Source organism: Chlorocebus sabaeus, chromosome 14 (assembly GCF_047675955.1).
Source record: "Chlorocebus sabaeus isolate Y175 chromosome 14, mChlSab1.0.hap1, whole genome shotgun sequence".
Classification (NCBI taxonomy): domain Eukaryota; kingdom Metazoa; phylum Chordata; class Mammalia; order Primates; family Cercopithecidae; genus Chlorocebus; species Chlorocebus sabaeus.
The window spans coordinates 65,521,799-65,545,471 of NC_132917.1; the positions used below are offsets into that span (position 1 = coordinate 65,521,799).

Sequence of the window (23,673 nt, forward strand, 5' to 3'; positions counted from 1 at the left end):
GATTAAGGGACTAAGTGGCATGGGGTACCACCTTTGCCTCTGTACTGTGGAGAGCCCTCATCAGGACCCTTGACTCTGTGAGAAGAATGGGGAAGCCACTCCAGCCCCAGAAATTTTTTTTTTTTTTTCCTTTTATCTGGGAAAGGGAGATGAGTGACCCTCATGCCAAAACTTCAGCAGAGAGAAACCTTCTGTTCAGCTTTGGATTCGAAGGGACATATTCATGGTCCAGTTAAAAGAGCCTAAAGCACCATCCCAAATGGAGGCAGGGAAGAGAGGACTTGAAGGTGGAGGCTTGGCTCAGACATCCTTGGAAGGCTTCTTTACTCTCTGCAGTAGAACAGATTTTTGATTCCTTTCCTTCCTGCCCTACCCTTATGGATTTCCTATCATATTTGGACTCAGGAAAGTGTACTGTATTTGTGACAAAAACTAATGCCTTGCATTGCTAAGGACTTAACTCTTCAATGTGCTTCCCAATCTTTGATTTCACTTGCCTGTCATGAGAGGTGGCAGGACAGTTCTGCTGACCTCGTTGTAGACACATAGGAATGATGACACAAGGAGGGGAAGAGACGAACATAAAGTCATGCCGGTAGCTGGGGACAGAGCTCAGGTTGGGATTCAGGCTTCTGACTCTTGGTCCAGAGATTTTTGCAGCCTGTTTCAGATTTTATAACGTGGGTTCCTGCACATACATACCATGTGCCAGGCTTTAAATACATACTCTCTAATTCTCACTTCTCGGAGAGATAGGTGCTCTATCTTTCCCACTCGACAGACAAGGGAGTCAAGTAGACATCCCTGTCTTAATCAGGCGAACTTTCTCTCCTGCAAGACCAAGCTCAAATGTGACTCCTTAAGATTCTCTCTCCTGATTTTCCCCACAGTGATGGCAGCTCCTCCTTCATTCTTCTTTTGAACGTCTTTGTCTCTCCTCAATTGCATCCATCCTATGGGATCGTAATTGTTTGGCCTATGAGTGGTTTCAGGGTATCATTTCTTTTTGTGACAGGATTCAACACTGGGTAATAATATTCTTTCTCTTTCCTTCGCAATTTCATCTAAAGTTTTGTTTCCTTGGGGTCCTCTGGAGTAAAAGAAAGCATATTATACATCACGGCACATTTGACAGATGTAAGTGATTATACTAATAATGGGATTATTTCCCAACGTGTCTAATGTATTCAGACTTATTTCAAATGAATTGAGTTTAAAACCCATCCCTAAAAATGAAATGAGATCTTTAAGTTGTTCCTACCTACCTACTTCTTTTATCTGGATTTTAAAACTTTTTTGTTTTTAAGATGAAAATGTTGTATTGCCTGTAATTTACTTTAAAATACTTTGCCACAGACAGCCTGATATATATATATAGTATATTTTTATATGCATATATATTATATGCATATATATACACACATATATTTTTTATATATATACACACACACATACACAATTCTGTGCATGTACAAATGCAACTCATGTTGGCATATGTGATGTGTGTGTGTTTGTGTGTAGATTTATTTTGCTGTATATCCTAGGGGAAATCTGTTGTCCTAAAAGGGAACATACACTTTTGGGGTAGGTATTTAGTGTTTTGAAAGCTTCTAATCAGAAACTCACACTCCAGAGACAGACTTTAGCTTTCTTTATATCTAACCAATACCAGAGGCTTTGTTATTTTTCACAGGTGAAAAAAGTGGTGTTCAAATCTATTGATTGGCCAGAAATATTGCAGAGGTCCTCTACCCTTGTATATATGGGCCATAGAAATCTAGTCTAGTAGTCTATACCTTTCAGGTATGGTGCCTGAGGCTTCATTCTGAAATGACCTTATGCCCAGTCATTGATCAGATAATTTTGGTCTCCTAAATCTAATTGTAAGGTCAGTTGAAACCTGCTGCTAGATGATTGTTATGTTTGCCTTTGGTGAACTTCAGACTTCCTACAAGGGCAGAAAGCTGGAACTTCTTCAAACTTGCAGACTAGATTGTATGATTGTTTGGGGGCCTGCTTGCTAAATGAATAAATGTGTATGTGGCAGAATTAAGCCTTGACTTAATTACATTGTTATCAAATGGTGAGGGGAGGGATCTGTAGACTCCAACCACTTTTAACTCTTAGATGCCATCCATGTTTACTAGGAAGAACATAATAATTGCTAACAGTTATGCACCAAATTGGCTTAGGTACAATCACAACTGAAGATTATGGAGTAACTGAGTTCCCTCTTTTAGAGTGGGCTTTGACCCGTTAGATTACTTTAGTTCCATTTTTATGATATTCAAGGATCAGTCTTCTCAATTTTGCAATGGGGGCTAATAAAGTATCTTCTAAGCAAACAACAATAAGAGCATAATACCTTTAATAATGTCTTCGCTTACTCTTATCATACCTCCTAAATTTAGTTTTTAAAATGCAGTGGGGCCACAGATGAAATGGATGTCCATGTGACAAGCACCTTTCTTTCCAGAGAGGCGGGATCACTAGGCAGTGTGCAAAAAGATGGTAACCATGGCGGCGCTACTATCAATCCAGGACCACGGGGGAGACTCTTCAACATTTTTTAATTTTTTAATTTTTTATTTTAGCACATTTTGCCACATGGGGCCTGTTAGGATCGAGGGGAAAATGATTGCTACAGATATTGTGGGACTCATGAGAATCCATGGAGGCTCAGGATGGGACGGTCAATTGAGCAAAGCCTACCTTGCCAAGATGGGGTTTTCTCTCATTTCTGGTATTGGAAGACACAGTTTTAAAAACACAGTACAATAACAACTTGACAAAAAGAGCTTATACATAGAAGGGAACTCTGGAATGAAATACCCTAACTGTTAATTGTGTTCATCTTTGGATGATGGAAATACGGACCATATTTTTCACTCAATTTTTGTTTTTTTCCCAAATCATTTTAGTGTCTGATGCTATTATTTTGGGACATTCAGTATAGAGTTCTTCACCTTTGAGTGGGTTCAGAGTCCTCTATCTGAGCTCTGATCTGACCACAGGATGAGAGCAACCCAGGCTGACCCCTTGGGTATTGGAGGACCTTTTATAGGAGGAAAGAGCCCAGAGGAAGAAGAAATAGATTTTCTCAGAGAGATGGAGGCTTGAATCATCTTAATTTCCTATTGGAAGTGATGTGATCTTATTTTATATCTGAAGCTTCTAAAACAGGTCATGTTGGTCACAGAGGCATTTTTCCATGTCATTATATACTTTTCATGAAAAAAATACATATATACACACACACACACGCACACATATATATATGTTTAAGTTCCATTGTGTAAGCACAATCACTAAAGTTAAATGTTACATACTGTGTCATTTAATGGCTATGTTATTGTTTAATTAATTATACTCCTGTAGCTGGAAACTGAAATCCCTCTTTTTTATTATATATTATGATGAAGATGATTATTCATACAGCTTTTTTGTTTTTGATAATAATAATGTTGGTTAGTACTTATAGAGACCTTTCCATGTGTTGGGTTTTGTGCTAAGCATTTTGCATTTTTTTATTTAATCCTTACCACCACTCTATGATTAGATTCAATTATTCTAGCCATTGTACAGATGAGAAAATAAAAACTTACCCCAGGGTTGTAGCCAGCCTTCTTACACTGTAGGCAGCACTACACGGCCACTTATCCAGTCTACTGACACTGGACGTTGTCTATGTTTTTACTTTTGCCTTTTATCAAATATTTTCGCATCTCAACTAGCAGAAGTCCACAAAAGTATTCCTAATGGAAACACACTATTGTAAAATGTGGTCAACCACTCTCTCATCAGATGTTTAGATCATTTCAACAGTTTGTCATTTAGTCCTTCACAAAACTTAGTTTTATTACTATTTTTCCTCAGTTGCTTTTAGGGAAGCAGCATCAGTGTCAACTCCCACCAGCAGTCTAGGAGAACACAGCTTCTCTGCAATTACAATTTTTAAGAATTGACTGCCAGTATGATAGGTGGAAAATGAGATTTCATAATTTAAACAGCATTTCTTTGAGCATCAGAAAAGCAGCATGTTTTTCACAGTGTATTGACCTCGTGTACTTCTTTGTGAATTGCCTCCATGAAGTTTGTTCTTTTGCTATTAGTGTGATCATCTTTTTCTTATTGACACATAAGAACTTTTTATATATGAAGAACACATATTTAATTTTAAATAAGTTTATATTTAAAAGGAAACATGATTAACATGCAAAGAAAGTACAAACAACAGTGTCTTGGCTGGTCTCTAGTCTTGTTCTTCTCTAACTCCCTGTCTGTGTGGAAGAAAAAAATGCAAGTCTGATTAAGCCATTCTCCCTTTAATAGCTCCCAGTTGCATTTAGGAGCAACTCCCAAAAGGAGAGTGTGGAGCTTTTATGATGATCCTGCTTGACTCTTCAGACTCGGTTTTCTAATCCCCTGTATCTAATTCTAAGAGCCATTCATACTGAATTACTTTTAGTTTTCAGGAAGTGCCAAGCTCTCTCTTTGGGGACTTTAGCATGTGCTGTATCCTCTGCCTGGAACTCTCTTCCAATTCTTCTTTCTTATAATGACTACTCATAATTCAGGTCTGGATTGGATACCACTTTCTTTAAACCAGTGGTTCTCAACCAGGGATGATTTTTGTTCCCAGGGGGCATTTGGCAATGTCTAGAGACGTTTTTAGTCATCATGCTGGAGGGGAGTTATGCTACGAACAGCTGGTAGAGGCCAGGGATGGTGCTGGATGTTCCTCAGCCCCCGGGACAGCCCTCCACAACAAAGAATTATCTGGCCCCAAATGTCAAGAGTGTGAGTTTGAAGGACCCTGGTCTAGATCTTAATGGTCTTTACCAACCCTTCCATCCACTCCCCACTATGTATACACACACATATTACATATGCTATAACCACATAGATCCATATGCTATTCTAAGACTGGTTGGATGTCTCTCCTGGGGCCTCCCAGGTCTATCCTGTGCTTACTGCTTTCACAGCTCTACCACACTGTGTTATAACTGTCTTCTAGGCTAGAAGCTTCCTGAGAGAAGGAGCATGTTTTGTAACACCAGAGCCCAGATTAGGGTCAGAATATATGATTGTCAGAAGCAGTATAGCATAGTATGGACTAGGGAGACAGAGGGCTGAGATTTGAATCCCAGACTCTGCTACTTACTAGCTGTGTGACATTGGACAAATTACTAACCTCTCTGTGCCTCCTTTTCCTCTTCTGTAAAATGAGGATATTAATAGTACCTACCACATAGCATTATTAGGAAGAATACATGGGCTAATATTCATAAGCTGCTTAGAGAACTAAGCTCTATGTAAGAGTTAAATAAAGGAATGATAATGGAAAAAGCATTTAATCCATGCTTGTTGATAAATGACAGGTGTAGGCCTCACTCTGCGTTCAGCCCTGTCTCACTCAGCATGTGGCAATTTTTGCCCACCATTTAAAAAGTTTCTTCGTAGTTCTTAATTTTCCTTGGCTCACATTATATCTTTAACTATCTCCGTAGTCACGAGCTGCTAATTTTCCTAAAAATATGTCCCTGTTTCTATCGTGTAAAGAGACAAATGAGAGTGAGCCACCCATCCGATCACAAATACACACCCCCCACCTTGGAAACAACTTTCTTTTCAATAGAATGTACTTCTAGTTCCTAGTTTTGTGTGTGGCATATACCATGGAGACACCTGTACAAATGAATGTCTTTAGAAAGAGAGAGATTTATGCCAGGTACGTGGAACACAGTCTGAGCAGCACTGCATACCATATCAAATCAGTGTGTGCTGTTACATATTTGAGGTTAATTTGACGTTGGAGCAAACAAAGTATGTCTATAGAATAGTTAGGCCTTATTCTCAATGCTGTGGCTAAAAAGTTTTATCACAACTACTGATCAGTGGTTTTCTTGTTTTTGAAATTCCATAGCAACACACAAAAATAAAGCTGTTGTGAATATACCAGTACTTATGTAATTCCAGTATCTTGTAGGAAGAGTACCTGGGGGCGAAGTCAACAAATTCTTAGTGGAATCTTCTCATTTCTTAGAATGTAATGTGGTTGGATGTTTGGAAATTGGTACGAAAGGGGAGAATCTTTTGTAAGTGTGGTCCAGTCTTCCAAAATAGCTGTAAAATGTATGCTCCTGCTCATCCTTTGTGTGTACATGCATCTGCCTTACATGGTGTGGCTTTGTTTCCTTGCCATGGCGGGGAGTTGGTTCAAGGTCTTGTGAAATGAATGCTTCCATCCGGATCAGCAACAGGAAACTTGACGTGAGAAAACACACTGTGGGCATGCCATACTTAGTCAATTTTTTAAAAGAATTTTTTTTCTTTCAAGGAAGCTCATTAAGCTCCCTAAAATAGTGTACTTCATCATATATACAATAGAGGGGCCCTTTCATGGGGGTGCCACTCAATGCCTGGAAGGTATGTCTAGGAGAGGGGTCTTCAAGAGGCTGAAGGTATGCTGCAGGGGTAGACATGGAGACCCCCTCTGAGCAAATCTTCCTCAAGTCATTCCCATCCACTGGACAGGCCTTTTTCTTTTTTGAAATTTAACTTTCATTTTGGAAACCACAAAAGTAATTACATCGTGCTCTTTTGAAGTTCATGAGCATACGTGTTGGATCTTTCTCTTGCACCTTGCATGTCGTTCCTCCTCCTCCTTGTCAAGGCAAAACCTCCCAGCTGTGGTGGTGCAGACCTAGGACCCCATTCTCAACACCTGCCGTGCTATTAACACAGGTGGGGGCAGAGCAGATGGGTGCCAGGATGTCAGAGTCAAAGTGAGGACAAAGGGAGAAGAGCATCGCTGTCGAAGGGATGGAGCAGGATTGGGGTTGGGTACAGGGAGGCAGTGCAGCAGACACCAGGTGTCATCGCTGGTATCAGGTGTTGCTCTTGTAGGAAGCCAGACTGTGCCTGATTCTCCAAGGCAGGAGCCAGTGCAGGGCCTGGGCAACTCAGAGCATACAGGGGAGAGTAGTCAAGTGGCTGCCCAGAAGAGTTAGGAGGGCAGGGCCACCACCTGCCAGCCCATAGTGTTCCCACTGAAGAGGTCTTAAGGCTAATCTAACTCTTCTCCTGGAACCCCGTCTCCTCAGTTACTTTCTTAGGATATTCTGGTGTTTTTGCTGGGTGCTTCTACAAAGAACTTGTGTCCCTCCTGGTCTCCTTTAGAGTGAGGTGTGGATCACAGTCCTCAATTCTTAGAATTAGTGTCAGTTTCGTCTCTCCTCCACCTAATCCCAATCCCCCTTGACCTTGGCATAGAGCATCCTGTTTCCCTGTGGTGTCTTGGTATCCTGAACCTCTCACTACTCATTTGATAACCTTGGGTGATTGTGGGCTCTGTGTGGCTGTCAAACTCTGGTGTCTGCTGCTAAGTATTATTTTAATTTATCTTCATCTAAATTCCTCGTAGCGCAGCTTTTGAAACATAAGATTGTCTTATGAAGAGGTACTTATTGTAAAGTAGAGTGAGCTGCACCTTTGATGAAGACAGAAGAGTCCAAGTTTGATGGGTTGGACATCGCTAGACAAAGACGGTAATTAATGACTTAATTGCCTCTTCACCCTTTCCTTAAAAAAAAAAAAAAAAAAAAAAGAAGATTTTCTTCTTTTCCTTTAAAACTCTCCAGGCTGAAAACTAGAATTCCCAATGCTATCTTATAGTTTGTTTTTTTTTTTTTTTTTTTAAAGACAAATGAAAAATAAATCAGAACACAATTTTTCTATTACATTTTCCTGTAACATCTTCCTCACTTTCTAGAATCATTTTCTATTGATTTTACCTTTAGTGGCTTTGGAAGTTGCAGCTATCTGTTTGTGGAGAGTTCAGTACCTTGTATGGATTTCCTTGTGTTAGTTTAAATGCTGATAAGATACGTGGCAAATTAATGAAATAAAAATAGCTTTGTCAATAAACAGAAGCGAAACCACTTTCAACATTTGTTCAGTACTCATTGCTTTTCAGGGCCTAGACAAAATTAGTGGGTAGGATTAAAGAATATATTCGTCTTTTATCCCATGTTTGAGTACTTGATCACAGAGGCATGGTTTAATCCAAACATCAATAGCACCTTGTCAATTCCGTCAGAGACAGCTGTCAAAGTGGACTTCGGGTTTGTTAGAGCTTTGTGTTTTATCCTTTTTTAAGGTCATGGAGTATTTTCTTTGATTTTTGATGCTGAAATCTTTCTTAATCTTCTAAACTTGGGAAACATCTGTTAAGATTTAATGGGATGGCTTTTGTCTTAAAATTAGAGCCCATCTTGCAAATCTCTCCACCTCCCTTCTCTTCCCAGCCCCCAATTAGGAAAATGGGGAGTGGGGGCAGAGGAAATGAAGCCCAGGTTCTTCATCGGACGGAAGTTCTCCAGTCAGTGTGTGAGTGTTAGAATGAATCTCAGGCCAGGAATGACGCTTTTGAGGGCTGAATGCTGTAAACCCAGTGTTCAGTTTTATTTTGTTTCCTAGTGACATTAGCAATTTCCCTGTAGCGTGTCACTTAGTCTGGGATCTGATTGGCAGATTTATGGGTCCTATTGAATAATGAAACAAAAATGATGTAAGGAAGAGAAACAGCTGGAAATAGGAATTTTAACCTTTCCCCGTAAACCTCCTTGTTACTGGATTGCATGGTGTCAACAAAATTTAGTAGTTAAAATAGCTGGAGGTACAGTAACAGCCTCTAAAAATACACGCCTCCAAATATGTACAGACAGCTGTCATGTCTGTTGACAGAATATATTAGTCATTATCCTCATCAGTAGATACAAAATCATTGCCGTTTTCCTAATGTAGGTGCTTCATACCACATAATTGCTAGTGATTTTGGAGGTCCTTGGATAAAGTCACCGCCATTGTAATCATGGTGTTTTCATTTAGCTTGATTTTTATATTCTTAACCTGGATGTTAACACCTCAGCCAGAGCTCTTCATAGGGAAGTATTAAAGTATTCCCACTTATTGCTTCAGACACATTCCCACCTACCGTTGGCATGAAAGTCTGCACTAGAAACTTCTGTTCTGAATAAAGAAGGTGATCAAGGCCAGGCACGGTAGTTCAAGCCTGTAATCCCAGCACTTTGGGAGGCTGAGGTGGGTGGATCACCTGAGGTGAGAAGTTCGAAACCAACCTGACCAATATGATGAAACCCTGTCTCTACTAAAAATACAAAAATTAGCTGGGCTGCGGTGGTGCATGCCTGTAATCCCAGCTACTGGGGAGGCTAAGGTAGGAGAATCACCTGAACCCAGGAGACGGAGGTTGCAGTGAGCCCACTCCAGCCTGGGCAACAGAGGGAGACCCTGTCTCAAAAAAAAAAAAAAAAAAAAAGTGATCAAGACCTTTCACACTAGAGGTGCCCATATTCCAATCTGAACCTTCTGTAAATGCAGTATTAGAAAACCGTGTCTAATTCCTGAAAACTGGATGAATGCCACCATCTGAGGATTTCTTGCCCCTTTTAAAAGGCAGGAAGAAGCCCCCATTGCACAGCATGTGGGAGGTGGAGCCTGGATAGGGGTTTTGGGATTCAAAGCCAATTCAGTGCCACATTTAGGAGCCAAGCATTTTCTGAGCCTCAAATTTTTAGTGGAAAATGGGAGTGATCATAACTACCTTATAGCATTGTGCAGACATGTCATGAAAGCACTGAAAATGTGCCTGTTATACAATAGATGATTGAAAAACCTTAGCTGATTCATTGCTTTCCTTCCCCTATTCTCTTTGTATTCTTCCCTCCACTGAAGTCTTACCACCCTCCTCTCCCCACCTTCACACAAACATGCATCCTTGTCTGTTTTCATTTAAAGGCTTCCAGATTTAGTTACGGTACCAGGTCAATCTGGTACCAGATTTACTTATGAAATGGAAATAGAATGACAACCTCAGCTCCCTCTCCCCGGCTGTTCTCCAATTTGGTAAGATCAAGAATTCTCATTGTTATAAATAAGAATAAAACATTAAAAGTTATGAATACTGTATCAGGCACTGTATGAAGTGTTTATATGTATAATCGCATTTAATCCTCACAATGACCCTCTGAAATAGGTACAATTCTCATCCACATTTCATAGGGGAAGAAACTGAGGCTCAGAAAGGTTGAGTCACTTGCCCAAGATCACACAGCTGAGAGTAGTGGAGCCAGGCCTTGACCCAGGCAGCCTGTCCCCAGAAGCAGCAGGAACAGCATGCTCAGAGAGCAAGGCAGCCCCAGGGTCAGGCAGGGGCTGGAGGCCCCTTAGCTGCATCCTTTCCGATGTGGTAGGCAGCATCTACCACAGACTCAGTCCTCCAGCCCAGGAGGAAGGCCTCCCATGCAGCCGAGGTGGAGCAGGGACCGCCCTTCTGGGAGGGCGTGCTGCTGTTCATAATATGAGAGTGGGGTCCTGTCAAGGGTTGTTGTTTTTCCCCCTCTGCCTCTTCCTCCCACTTCTGACAAGGTTTTCAATTAGCAGCTTGTAGAGGCCCAGCCTGTGGTCCCCATTTCAAGCTATATGCATAACTGAATTCCCCAAGAGGGGATTAAAGGGCAGAGGAAGGTAGGAGGCTGAGGCCCTTTGAACGGGAGGACCGAAATGTGCTGTGGGTATGGGCTGAAAGTAACACCTCGCCTCGTTTAAACTTGAGTGGGGCCAGGGGTCACCTGGGAGGTGACTCTTACAGAGATGAAAGGGGAGATGACTGGCGGCAGGATACGGGGCCCCTGGGCTGGTGGTTGGGCCTCCCTGCCTCGTGTCTGGTTTCTGGTGGGATGGATACAGAAACTGGTGCAGGGAACTGCTCAAGCTTGTTGGTGCTTAGAAGGAAGGAACTTGCTCTCCGTTTTGGGAGGTGAATGAAGCTCCCAGCTTCCTGGTGGCTCTGCCCCATGGGAGGCCTTGGTCATCTTGAGCCTAGGCTGTGTGTTTAATGCCTGGGCTACTTTGAGCCAGTGCCCTCCTCTCTGTCCAGGGCAGAGAGGACACCACTGTTCTGCAGGTGTTTCTGATGGCTGCTTCCTCTTCACTGCCAGGCTAGGTCTACACTTCATCCGGTAGCCACATTGACTTTCTTTTTACCTTTTGAAAGCAGGATCATTGTTTTAAGGAAGGAAAAAGTCAAGATGCACGTGCTTCCCAACACACATAATATGCATTTGCCACCTCCAGCACAGAGCTTGTGATCCACCTGAAAATGAGGGCTTGTCCTGTGGAATGCCAGCAACGTGCTGTGGTCCACGCTGAAAGGAATGTCTCTTTGGAACTTATATGGGGCCAACAGTCATCTGAAAAATATGATGGATCAAAGCCAAATGCTGTGTTCTATCATAGAGGGGTAAAGAGGATTTCTAAAAGAGGTTGTGAGTGGCCTTTAAATTCCCAGTATGGGGTTGATGTCCCTTTCTTGTGATCCCCAGACAGTTTGCTCTTGAAGAGGAATGAGGGCCTGGGATATGTCATTGATGGTCCTGAAAGGGATCTGCGTTTGAGTAGGTCAGAGAAGATGTTCTGGAAGTCTGGAGGCTGGGACACACGGCCTTCTCTACAGGCTCGAGAGGGCTCTAAGGAGCAGTTCAAGACGTGTAATGAGGATCCAGGCCCCGGACCTGTTCTGTGGGGAAAAAAAGTGAGGAAAGTAAGTTTCTGGATAAATCATGGTGATCCTTGAATTTGAAGTTGTCCTCAAAGTTTATCCTCCTCATCAGAGCATATGGTCATAGTTTCTGTTTTTTCTGTATTTTCCTTTTCTTCCCCTGCCTTTTTTCCCTCCCAGCTCACCACCCACCCCCTCTGCAGCCTCCCCCCCGCCCCCCAGCAAACACATTCTTTTCCCCAGCCAACTGCTTGTTGAAGGCTGTGTGGGGGAACTAGTTCCCCACAAGACAGAGGAACATGTGAAAACAGGTCCTTGATGAAGCTGGACTCAGGGCCACCCACTGCCAACATTTTCTAGGTGAACAAGAATGAATTACAAACGCAGGCTGGACCTCGGTGCTCGGAGCCAAGCCAGCAAGAATTGCCTGTGTTGAGGACAGCGAGGGGGACACACACACACACACACACACACACACACACACACACACAGAGAAACCTGCCTTCCAGGGAAGACTGTGAATCTCAATGGTGTTTCCCTACACATGGTTTCAGCATTTAGAACATCCTGCAAATGAGGCTTTTCCTGTTCTGCACGAGTGGGCTCTCCCCTTCTGCATCTGACCTCCCTGCCACCACCCACTGACTGGGCAGAATGATTTGATGGGGCATTCATCAGGAGGTTTGGGTGTCCCCGATGAGCAAATCCACTTGCTGGTATGAGTCCCATACATAAAAGGGAAAGTATCACATTTTCCTCTGAATTCTTGAGGAAATTGCTCTCATATACAACACCAACCTTTGGCTGCGCGACAGAGACGGAGTGTCGTTTGCATGCCATTGCCAGGCTGTAAAGTCTGGTCAGGGCTGCCTTTTCGGAGTTTCCAATCTTTTGGGATCCTGGGAGGGTCACCCTGCGGGTCAGGTTTGTTTAGTCTGGTCCGTAATGGTGTAAAGTGGCCTTGACTGTTGAGCCTCCCTAAATAATGCCCTATCTGTTTGATACTTCAACAGTCCCTCCGAGTTGTATATATGTTTCACTTTCTAATATTCGAGGCTGAATTGGATTTCATTGTTCATAGAAGGGAAATTGTTTCTAAAAACAACCTCATCTTGCTTTGAAAGTTAGCCAGAGTTCAGAGGGCCCCTGCATTTTAAGGGGTGATCTACGTTTTCTCTGGGAAAATCATAGCACACTTCTGTGTTTTTGTATGTGTGTTACTCACTCTTTGCAGCTTTTTAAAGGGATTCATCTGAACATATGTCACTTTAAAAAGCTGTGTATTAAAGTATAATGTGCATAGATAAGACAGCACATATAATAAGCATACAGTGAGTTTTAACAAACCCAATACACTGTAGCAACTGGCCCCAGATTAAGAAACAGAACATCGTCAGCACCCCAAAAGCCCCCTCATGCCTCTCCATGGGAACATATACTATTCTAAATTTCTCTTATCTATAATTTATTCAAGGTTTTCTATATTGCACCTTATTCTGTTTTTCTCAATGGTGTAACATTCCCTGAATCATCATATACAAATAAGGGAAAAGAACTTGTCTGATCTGCTGGGTCATAATAAACAGCACCTATCTAGAATCCTTGAATATGGCATTGTAATGTCCTATGGAGCTTTGTAAATGCATCCATATCTTGCCAAAGTGGGGTTCATTTTTATAGGAATCCTTTTAGGTGCTCAGAGCTTGCTTCTTTATCTGTTGTACACAAGAAAAGCCTGGTTTCACAGATGAGTCTAAATAGCATCGGTCTATCTAGCTCACATCCTAGTTTTGTGAAATACTATCTTTATTTAATTTATTTTATTTTATTTTTTTGAGACAGGGTCTTACTCTGTCACCCAGACTGGAGTGCAGTGGTGCAATCTTGGCTCACTGCAGGCTCCACCTCCTGGTTTTAAGCAATTCTTATGCCTCAGCTTCCTGAATATCTGGGACTACAGGCGTGCACCACCACGCCTGGCTAATTTTTATATTTTTAGTGAATTCGGGGTTTGGCCATGTTGGCCAGGCTGGTTTCAAATTCCTGACCTCAAGTGATCTGCCTGCTTTGGCCTCCCAAAGTGCTGGGATTACAGGCATGGGCCACTGTGCCCAGCCCTTGTTTTGTGAAATACTATCAAACCCACTTTATGAATGTTAAGTAATTAAGTCCTTCAGGGTAGAGAGAATAGTGGTGGAAGAAAGTTATTCATTGCAAACATTTTTGCTTGGAGGCTTTTAGAAGTAAATAGGTTCTCCTCCCCAATCCCACTATATTTCAAAAGGAATCTTGTTCGAAGCCCTGTAAATGGACTTCTCCCCTCCTTTTTAAAAGTAGTTCAATTTCTTTCTTCCCAAGCTCCTCAGCTCCCAGAGCAGCTTTCATTACGGCAACATAAATAAAAAGTGACATAAAATTATACAGCCCTGTGTAAAGTAGTTTAAGGAAAATGTCTTTTATGGCAGCTTTTATGGTTTCACCAATTAGTTATTAGATTTTCTCCATTTTTAATTCGCTGTCCTGCATGTGCGTTCTGAAAGATTTCTTCCCCCCTTTCATCTCTTAGTAGTAACAGGGCTGGGGGGCATTGAGCCCCTGTTTAGCTGACTTTCTTGTTTCATGAAGGCTTGCATGACAGCCTGTTGCTAGATGTGGGCAGAGCAAGTCCCTTGGGAGGGAAGCCAGTGTTGAGCCATTCTGTGAAGTGAGCAGAGTTTCACCCCCCTTCCTGTATGAATACTCAGTGTCCTGTCTCCCGCTGAGGGTAGCAGCAGGCCGGCTACAGGATCCCATCACAGCAGGTGGACCTTAAGCTGATAAATCCTGAATTTTTAGTAACTTTCCAAACATTCCTGGGGAGTGAGAATAACAGAGATTTACTCCTGCCAAAATTTAATCATGCAGAAAAAGCAAAATTTAGATCAGCATATAGATTATTTTTTAATGCGACCGCTCAACAGCGGAGAACAAGGAAGTTGAATACTCAGCACAGCCAAGTCTAGACCGCTGCAATTTGATTCATTTAGGGGAATTGTATTAGGCTTTCGCTTTGGCTTGGGCTGGGCTGTATCTGTTTGGAAGTGCATGATGTCATCGTGTCAAGCGTGTCACAGCCAAAGCATTCTGGTATTTATGTTGACTTCAGATCTAGCCCAGAGTACATGGCAGGCTCAATTTATTGCTACTTTAACTTTGTTTAGTCATGGAGAGGCTTTATTTATGTTGGTAAATTTCAAACAGTGGCCAAAAGTAACCGCACAATGAAAAGGCCTGCCAGATTCATCATCGATAAATCACCTTGTTGCTGAGTTTCTTTAATTAAGGAAAAACTCCGTCTGTGGATCCCTGTGGTTGCTGGAAGGAAAGGAGGGTGGGGAGTACTTTGATTAATCCATCTATCAGCCTGGCTTTGGAAAGTGAGTCTCCTGTTTCTGATTGTAGCTGGGCAAAGACCTAAATAAAAATTTATCTTGTCAAAACCTATGGGCTAACTGAAAGCAAATAAAGAAGTTTTATGGCATCCACATAAAGTTAAATAAATAACGAGAAAGCGCAGTACGTCCTACGGACATTTTTCAGTACAGTACGTGGCTCTGTTCTTTGGGGAGAACTCATTAACTTAAAAAAAATTACCTTTAATGGGCCACTCGTTATTGTCATCATCAAATGCTTCGCTTATCTAACGTTCCAGTGTTTAATACCTGATTAAAACCAAAGACGGGGGCTCATGGCTTGGTGCTGTTGGAACTACCCAGGATAGAATGCATGGCAGGTGGGGCTTCTAAAGGGTAAAATATGGACGTTGCAGACAGCACTGCAAGTATCGGGCGGAGCTTTTAAAATGGATCCCTCTAGAAGTTAACTGACCTTCCTGAGGATGACATAGTGTTGCAGGGGGAGGGCAACAGGGTGAAGCTTTTTGTGTCTGAATGAACAAGGGACTTCATCTCTGGTTGAACTTACCTTTCATGTGGGGGCTTCTCTCTGCTAGAAAAAGTCTAGAAAAATATGTTGGGATTGGAAGCCTCTTTTCACCAAATGCAGTTTAAGCAGACTTCTGTCTGGGTTTGGGCTCATGGTGGAGTCCATTTTATTTCTAGGTTAAAAAAAGTCCTTGAATTAGACAAAAGACAGCAGGTAGTGATGGAGAAGGCCAATTCTCATCCTAGCACATACTTCAAAGTATTTGCTTTTCCTTTTTAGGTTATGGAAAGGAGGCTGTCTTGATACCAAGCTTCAGGATCCACCCACAGGAAAAGGTGATTTCTCAAGTGTCGCGTCTTGGCGCACGATGCATTAGGCAATCAGCCCCTGTCTGTTTGATGGAGTTGTACAATAAACATGAGCTTGGGGGAATCAGGAACATTTCGAGAGGCATCTCTGGTGGAATCCTGATGCTGGAGGCCTCTACTTTGGGATGTGACATTTTTGGGTTGACTGACTAAAGCTATTCCTGGAGGTCAGCTGGTGGTTTTTCAAGTTTTTGGCTTTTTCCTGCATTCTGTCATTGTGCCTTGACTGTTTTAGTGGGGCAGGATTCCCCATGACTGCGGATGGTGGTCGTGGTGATGGTGTGAACAGTAAGACTGTCCTCTGCATCAGGTTAGGAGATGTGGGAATGAGACAGAGATGGAGGGGTAAGTTCTGACTTAATCAACCGGATCAGCTTCACTAAACCGGGTAGGTTTCAAGCATTCCCAGACACTAAGCCTACTCCTTAAATCTGTAATGCAATGTTGGTGATTTTAGCCTTCTGGAAGACCTTTCCTTATGTTAATGCGACAACAATTTGCTTAAATGTGGGACAATGTAAGGTTCTCTTGGAGTCACCTTAGTTTGCCTTTAGTGCATCAGAAAGGACACTTTGATTTATCCCAGCATGGAGGTCAGAGATTAACAACAGGACAACAAGCATATACTAAACTCTTGCCATGAATGTAGCAAGTGCAGTGCAGTGTGTAGACGCCATAGAATCCTGTCATGGCCTTTGCCCTGAAGAGGCTTCTGATTTGAAGAGGTAGGATTTATATAACTGTTAGATTGAAAGTGAGGACTCCTGCAGATGCAGTTGTAAAATGTTGTCATCCTTTCTGTCTAAGCCTGGATTGTGGGGTTAGCTCTCCATTCCTTGGGTCGGATCTAGAGAAAGTTCCATCACTTTTCTGGCCACTCCAGGATCTTGTGTTTGCAAAAATGTTCTTAATTTAATATTATCACAGTGGTTTTCAACCCGGCCCATCAGAATTGCCCAGGCAGCTCTTAAAAAAAAAAAAAAATCTTTGAGGATGAAGCCCAGACATTAGTATTTTTTTTTTTTGAAATGGAGTCTTTCTCTGTCACCCAGGCTGGAGTGCTGTGGCCGGATCTCAGCTCACTGCAAGCTCCGCCTCCCGGGTTTACGCCATTCTCCTGCCTCAGCCTCCCAAGTAGCTGGGACTACAGGCGCCTGCTACCTCGCCCGGCTAGTTTTTTGTATTTTTTTAGTAGGATGGTCTCGATCTCCTGACCTCGTGATCCGCCTGTCTCAGCCTCCCAAAGTGCTGGGATTACAGGCTTGAGCCACCGCGCCCGGCAGTATTTTTAAACCTTCCCAGGAATTCCAGATGGATAGCCAGGGTTGAGAACCACAGAAAGGAAATGTGCAATTCTAGATAAATCATGAAAAATTCCAATTTTATTTAAAATGAAAAGCTCTCCTGTTCTCTTTCTCTGGCCTACAATTCTGAGTTAGGGAGGAAGGCTTGAGAAGCCTTGACTTCTCACCTGACCTTACGAGTGTTTTCCTCCTAGCCAGCTTGCTCACTGATATTGCTGACTGCTCTGAGGTTGGGGTGGGCAGGAGAGGAGGACAGCTAATGGCTGGGAGAGTCTCATGTGACTGGTATCAGTGCCACCTGACATGGCTTCTTCTGGCTGTGGGAGAAGTTTGAAGTTGATTTGCTTTGGGGACAGAAGCAAAAATTTCTTCTGTCTGTATTCTTCTTCTGTATTCTTCGGAGATTGCCTTTCCTCTCTGGGAGTCTCTTCTCTGCAGTTTCTTTGGTTTTCCAGTGATCTGACGACTCACACAGGGAGACTCTGCTGTGTTCCAGTGGCCCCCAGGAGGTCATCTTAGACAAAGTCCCTTAAGAGGGTGCCAGGCCAGCTCTCCCTCAGTCATGCAGGCCCTCCTCTCCTCTCTCTGCTTTCAGCCCTGGTACCCACCCTTTCCCTTTAGGCTCATTCATCCAGCGTTCTGGCGCCACCCTCCGGTACCCCACAGACTTCAGGGGACCTTGAACAAGCTCGATTTTTTCTCCTGGAAGCTCATTCTACCAGGTTTGAGGTGAGGGGAAATACCACTTTGGCAGAAAACACTAGTTGTCCCCCAATTTTTTTTCCATTTGTTTTCCTACAATGATAGAGTGAGTTTCATCTGCAAACGTGGCTTTTCAGAATAAAGACAACATTTCTCAGTTTCCCTAGCAGCTAACCACCATGGCACTAAACTCTGATCAATGGCGTATTGAGTCCCATTGTCATGGTACTAAATTCTGATCAATGGCATATTGGGTACATGCAGTGTAGGCAACTTCTAGGAAATATCTTCAAAAGGAGATGGCATGGCCTTCTCCTCAACCTGCTTTTCCACTGGATGGAAGGCAGTTGGCCGAGATCTTGGTCGCAGAAGTGGTAGCAGCATGTTGAGGAGGTCGGGCAGTAGGCAGGAAGCAGCCTGGGCCCCTGATGAGTCATACACACACTGACTACTGAAATGTGCATGTGTGAGAGAAAAAAACTTCCATCTTTTAAAACCCACTGTTCATCATTGGTAAAGCCTGAGTCCTGTCCCCTCTCTCTCTCTCCCCACCGGACAGCATGAGCTTCACCACTCGCTCCACCTTCTCCACCAACTGCTGGTCCCTGGCCTCTGTCCAGGCACCCAGCTAAGACGCCCGGCCAGTCAGCAGCGTGGCCAGCATCTATGCAGGTGTTGGGGGCTCTGGTTCCCAGACCTCTGTGTCTCCCTCCACCAGTTTCCGGGGTGGCATGGGGTCTGGGGCCCTGGCTGTGGGGATGACCGGGGGTCTGGCAGGAAGGGAGACATCCAGAACAAGAAGGAGACCATGCAAAGCCTGAATAACTGCCTGGCCTCCTACCTAGACAGAGTGAGGAGCCTGGAGACCAAGAATCAGAAGCTGAAGAGCAAAATCTGGGAGCACCTGGAGCAGAAGGGAGCCCAGGTCAGAGACTGGCCATGCGCCAGTCTGTGGAGAGCAACATCCATGGGCTCCGCAAGGTCATTGATGACACCAGTGTCACTCAGCTACAGCTGGAGACAGAGATCGAGGCTCTCAAGGAGGAGCTGCTCTTCATGAAGAAGAACCAAGAAGGGAAAATAAAAGGCCTACAAGCCCAGGTTGCCAACTCTGGGTTGACTGTGGGGGTAGATGTCCCCAAATCTCAGGACCTTACCAAGATCATTGCAGACATCTGGGCCCGATATGGTAAGCTGGCTCAGAAGAGCCAAGAGGAGCTGGACAAGTACTGGTCTCAGCAGATTGAGGAGAGCGTCACAGTAGCCACCATGCAGTCCACCAAGGTTGGAGCTGCTGAGATGACACTCATGGAGGTGCTTGGAGATCAACTTGGACTCCATGAGAAATCTGAAGGCCAGCTTGGAGAACGGCCTAAGGAGGGTGGAGGCCTGCTACGCCCTGCAGATGGAGCAGTTCAACAGGATCCTGCTGTACATGGAGTCAGAGCTGGCACAGACCTGGGCCAGGGCAACAGTGCCACGCCTAGAAGTACGAGGCCCTGCTGAGCATCAAGGTCAAGCTGGAGGCTGTGATTGCCATCTACCACTGCCTGCTGGAAGATGGCAAGGACTTCAATCTTGGTGATGCCCTGGACAGCAGCAACTCCATGCAAACCATCCAAAAGACCACCACCTGCTGGATAGTGGATGGCAAAGTGGGGTCCAAGACCAACAACACCAAAGTTCTGAGACATTAAGTCAGCAGAACTAGGGGACCCTTTGGGGAGCAGGAGGCCAGTGAAAAGTTCAGAGGTTAAAAAAAAAAAAAAAAAAAGCCAGGCACAGTGGCTCATGCCTGTAATCCCAGCACTTTGGGAGGCCGAGGTGGGTGGATCATGAGGTCAGGAGATTGAGACCATCCTGGCTAACACAGTGAAACCCCGTCTCTACTAAAAATACAAAAAATTAGCTGGGTGTGGCAGCATAGTGCGCCTGTAGTCCCAGCTACCTGGGAGGCTGAGGCAAGAGAATCGCTTGAACCAGGGAGGCAGAGGTTGCAGTGAGCCGGGATTGCACCACTGCATTCCAGCCTGGGCCACAGACTGAGACTCCATCTCAAAACAAACAAACAAACAAACAACCCACAAGCAAATCCACTATTGTTATGGGTTGTCTGACACAACTGAACCTAATGCTAAGTAATTCAGAATTTTGTCTTGAAATGGAGTGCTAAGCATTAGCTTGGGAAGGTGATAGGCTGCAGAAACATAGATGTTGCAGAATAGGAAGAGGGTCATCCCCATTAGATGGTAGCAAAAATCATTGGGTAAAATTGCATCTGCTACACCTCAAAAGGCAGACCATGTGTTAGTGAAAATGGTAGAAAAAGCCTAGAATGTTGGTGGTCAGGCAGCTTTTTGCTGCTTTTAGCAAAGTCCTACAGGAGAGAGTTGAATTCAGCTGAGAGCTATTTAGTCTACAAGCGGATGTGGAAGGAAATGTCGCTTTGCTAAGGGAGGCGCTCTGGGATGCAGCCTGCACTCTAACTTGACTGAAAGTCTAGCAATTTGGAGGTGTTTGAAGTGTTAATTAAGCTGACTGTGTCTGTACCCCAACTTGAACCTGCCCCAAGAGGTGGCTGCAAAATGACAGCCTCGCTAACATGTAGCACTGTGGCCCCAAACCCTCTTCAAGCAACTTACTTTACGAGTTCTCTGCCATCATGGGAATCAGCTTAGCTGGCTGCAAAAATGAAATCTTACCAAATCTTTTGTTTCAGTAGCTACTATGTTAAGAGAGAGAGAGACAGGTGTGGCCAAACACTGGCCAGTAAGTAAAAAGCCTGAGACTTTAGGCTTAAAAGCTGTGTCTAGATGACATTGTTGTCTGTGGTTTTTCACACATGGAAACAGATAAACTGGAAGCCTACTAAAATTTTGAGAGAATCATATTGGAAACAAAAAAACCTGTGAGCAGCATTCTGTAGAGTAATGCCTGTGTTCCAGAGACTGCATTAGCAGGAAGAGTGTGTGAAAGGAGATTGTGTGTGCCCTCCAAGGCCCATTTCAGATGTGGTCAAGAGGATGATGGATAAAGGAGAAACTTCCAGAAGGAAAAGCCAGGGTCAGTGGATAAGGGAATTATTCTCAGAAAGGAGAGTGAGAAGCTGCCAGAGTGTCCAACCAAGGAAATGACTTCACTATCAAGGACAGGAGCCTTTGCTATTCCTGCCCAGTGGGATATGATAATAGTTATGGGCCAGTGACTTCTGGGCATTTCCCCTTCTCCCCATTTTCAAATGGGAGTCTTTAGAAATTGTTGCTATCTTGTTTCTTCTCTACCATTTTAATTTTAGGTATGTGATGGGAAGATAACTCACTATTAGCATATAGATCACCTGACCACTGAGAGCTGCATCTGGGCCTGATGGAGAGGACTGGGCACCAGTCATACACTCTGGATTTAAGCTGAATGCAGTTACTGATTGGGTTATTGCCTTCTTTTATGGAAAGGATGGGTATGTTCTATGTATTTCAACATGGGTGCACATGGGCATTTTTAAGGTTAAAGAGGTGGATTGTGGGGCTAGGCCCAGTGGCTCATATCTGTAATCTCAGAACTTTGGGAGGCCAAGGAGAGAGGATTGCTTGAGTCCAGGAGTTTGAGACCAGCTTGGGCAACATAGTGAGATCCCCTCTCTACAAAAAATTAAAAAAATTAGCCGAGCATGGTGATGTGCACCTGTAGTTCCAGCTACTTGGGAGTCTGAGGTGGGAGGATTGTTTGAGTCTGAGAGGTTGAGGCTGAGGTGAGCAATGATTGTGCCACTGCACTTCAGCCTGGGTAACAGAGCAAGATCTTATCTCAAGGAAAACAAAAAAAAAAAGAGGTGGATTTTGGAAGAAATACCTAGTTTCCTCACTGTGTCTTCTGCAGTGATGTAGCCTTAGACTTTTGACTGGGCATAGGGCTTTTCAGAATAAAGATGACATTTCCCAGTCTTCCTTGTAACTAGGGTTAGTTATGTCACTCAGTTCTGGCCAATGGGCTATAAAGACTGTGTGTGTGCTGTTTTCAGGAAGTGTCCTTAAAAGGACTTAGACCTTTCTCCTTTCTTACTGGTGGGAATGTGGATAGATTCACCATATCAGCCTTGAGCCATTACTTTAGATATTTACATGAGAGAGGAATACAGTTCTTTCTTTTAGAAGTCATTTGCTTTGTGTTTTCTTTCACTTGCAGTTGAATCCAATCCTGTAAGGGGATGTTAAGACAGAAAGCACACTAATAGGAGAATGAAAATGTCTATTTCCCAGGTTGCTCAATTTCAACATTTTATACCATTAAGGACTATGGTCACAAAACTGTTTCTCAGACCATTTTTTCCCCCATTTTTAAAAAGTTTTATTTCGTTTTTAATTGACAATGGGGCACAGTGTGATGTTTTGATACATGTATACATTGTGTAATGATCAAATCAGGAGAATTACCCAATCCATCACCTCAAACATGTCATTTCTTTGTGGTGAGAACATTCAAAATTGTGAGACCTTTTCCTTGGAATTCTTGCATAGATGGTTTGACATCTTGCTTTGGAAAGGAGGATAGCTGACACCTATTTTCTAGGTGCTCTAGAGGAGTCAGAAAGAGTTCCATTTTTACATCCTGTTATAATCATGTATAAAAACTAATAGTTCCAGAAAATGCACACTATAGTTAAATGACAGAGTGTGTTATAGACTACAAATGCTCAAGGAATACAGAGAATGGATAAATTATTGTAGGCTGGATTCGTTAGAGAAGTTTCTGAAGTGTGACAGACTTGAAATGGAGGGAATGAAGGTCTGTGATAAAAGACAAGAGAGTGTGCCAGGTAGGTGTGTGTGTAGGGGTGAGGCAGTTCAGACTGCATAGGTAAAAGCACTGAAGTAGGAATGTGCACAGTTCACATGGGGCCCTTTGTTTGGATCTTTATAGTTCTTGGTGAAACTTGATCTCTATCCACTTCCTTAATTTTTCTTTTCCTTTGTCTTCCAGGGTTGATTTATGACTGTAGGATGGTGTCTTGACCACCTACCACCTTTATTGACGGAAAGTAACACCCCTCAAAGAACCTTCCATATATTTATGGGTGTTTTCAGGAATGGAAGACACCACTGTCTGCTTTTCCCAAATTCATTCTCCCATCCAACCCCAACACCAGTACATGTCCCCAGTCCAGGTATTTCCCTGCTCACAGACCACAGTTTTGTTCGGCAATCAGGCAGCTGCATTGTTAAGGAAGCTTAGACCCCACTCACATAAAGAGAGATCATCTTATTCCTGTAAGCCAAGCAAGGGAATCTTGTTCCCCTGTTCTGTGGTTGGTAGAGGAACTTGGCATGTAGTGCAATTCTGGCTCTTGAGTTGCAAGGAGGACTGGAGAAAGAGGGTGCTGCTTCTGGGAAAGTTATCTTTGCCAGGGATACAAGGAAGGGGTGTTCTGTCTTACGTGTTGTGTGACCTTGTGATGCCTAAACCATCCACAGTCATCTGGCCACTATGAAGGGACAGCCTGAGACAAAAGCCAACATGCCTGGGAGGGCAGAGCAGAAAGACAGAAAGTCCCTGGGTCTTTAATGGTGTCGCTGGATTGAGAACCACCCAACCCTGAAATTGCTTGACTTCCAGACTCTTTGTTAAATGAGAAAATAACCCCTTTTTGTTGCTCAAGCCATTTTAGCTTGGTTCATTTTTATTTGGTGGATATGCCAGAGTGCTGCTCCCTGTTCAGAAACGGCCTCAGTTCTTCTCCCATCAAGGGTGCTATTTGGCAGCTTCTGCTCCTCATACCACCTGGACAGAGGCTACC

At 43.5% G+C, this 23,673-nt stretch overlaps 1 long non-coding RNA gene across 3 annotated transcripts in view; it reads left to right on the forward strand.

Moving 5' to 3' along the window:
* LOC103220145 (uncharacterized) overlaps window positions 1–23,673 on the forward strand; it is an 84,929-nt gene that overhangs the window by 32,377 nt on the left and 28,879 nt on the right. Inside the window, exon 1 of one of the 3 annotated variants that reach the window (XR_492260.3) lies at window positions 15,786–15,843. The exons of the other annotated variants lie outside the window; for them this stretch is intronic. This is a non-coding gene — a long non-coding RNA (uncharacterized lncRNA). Of the gene's footprint in view, window positions 1–15,785; window positions 15,844–23,673 lie in introns of those variants that run through there. 3 annotated transcript variants of the gene reach the window in all.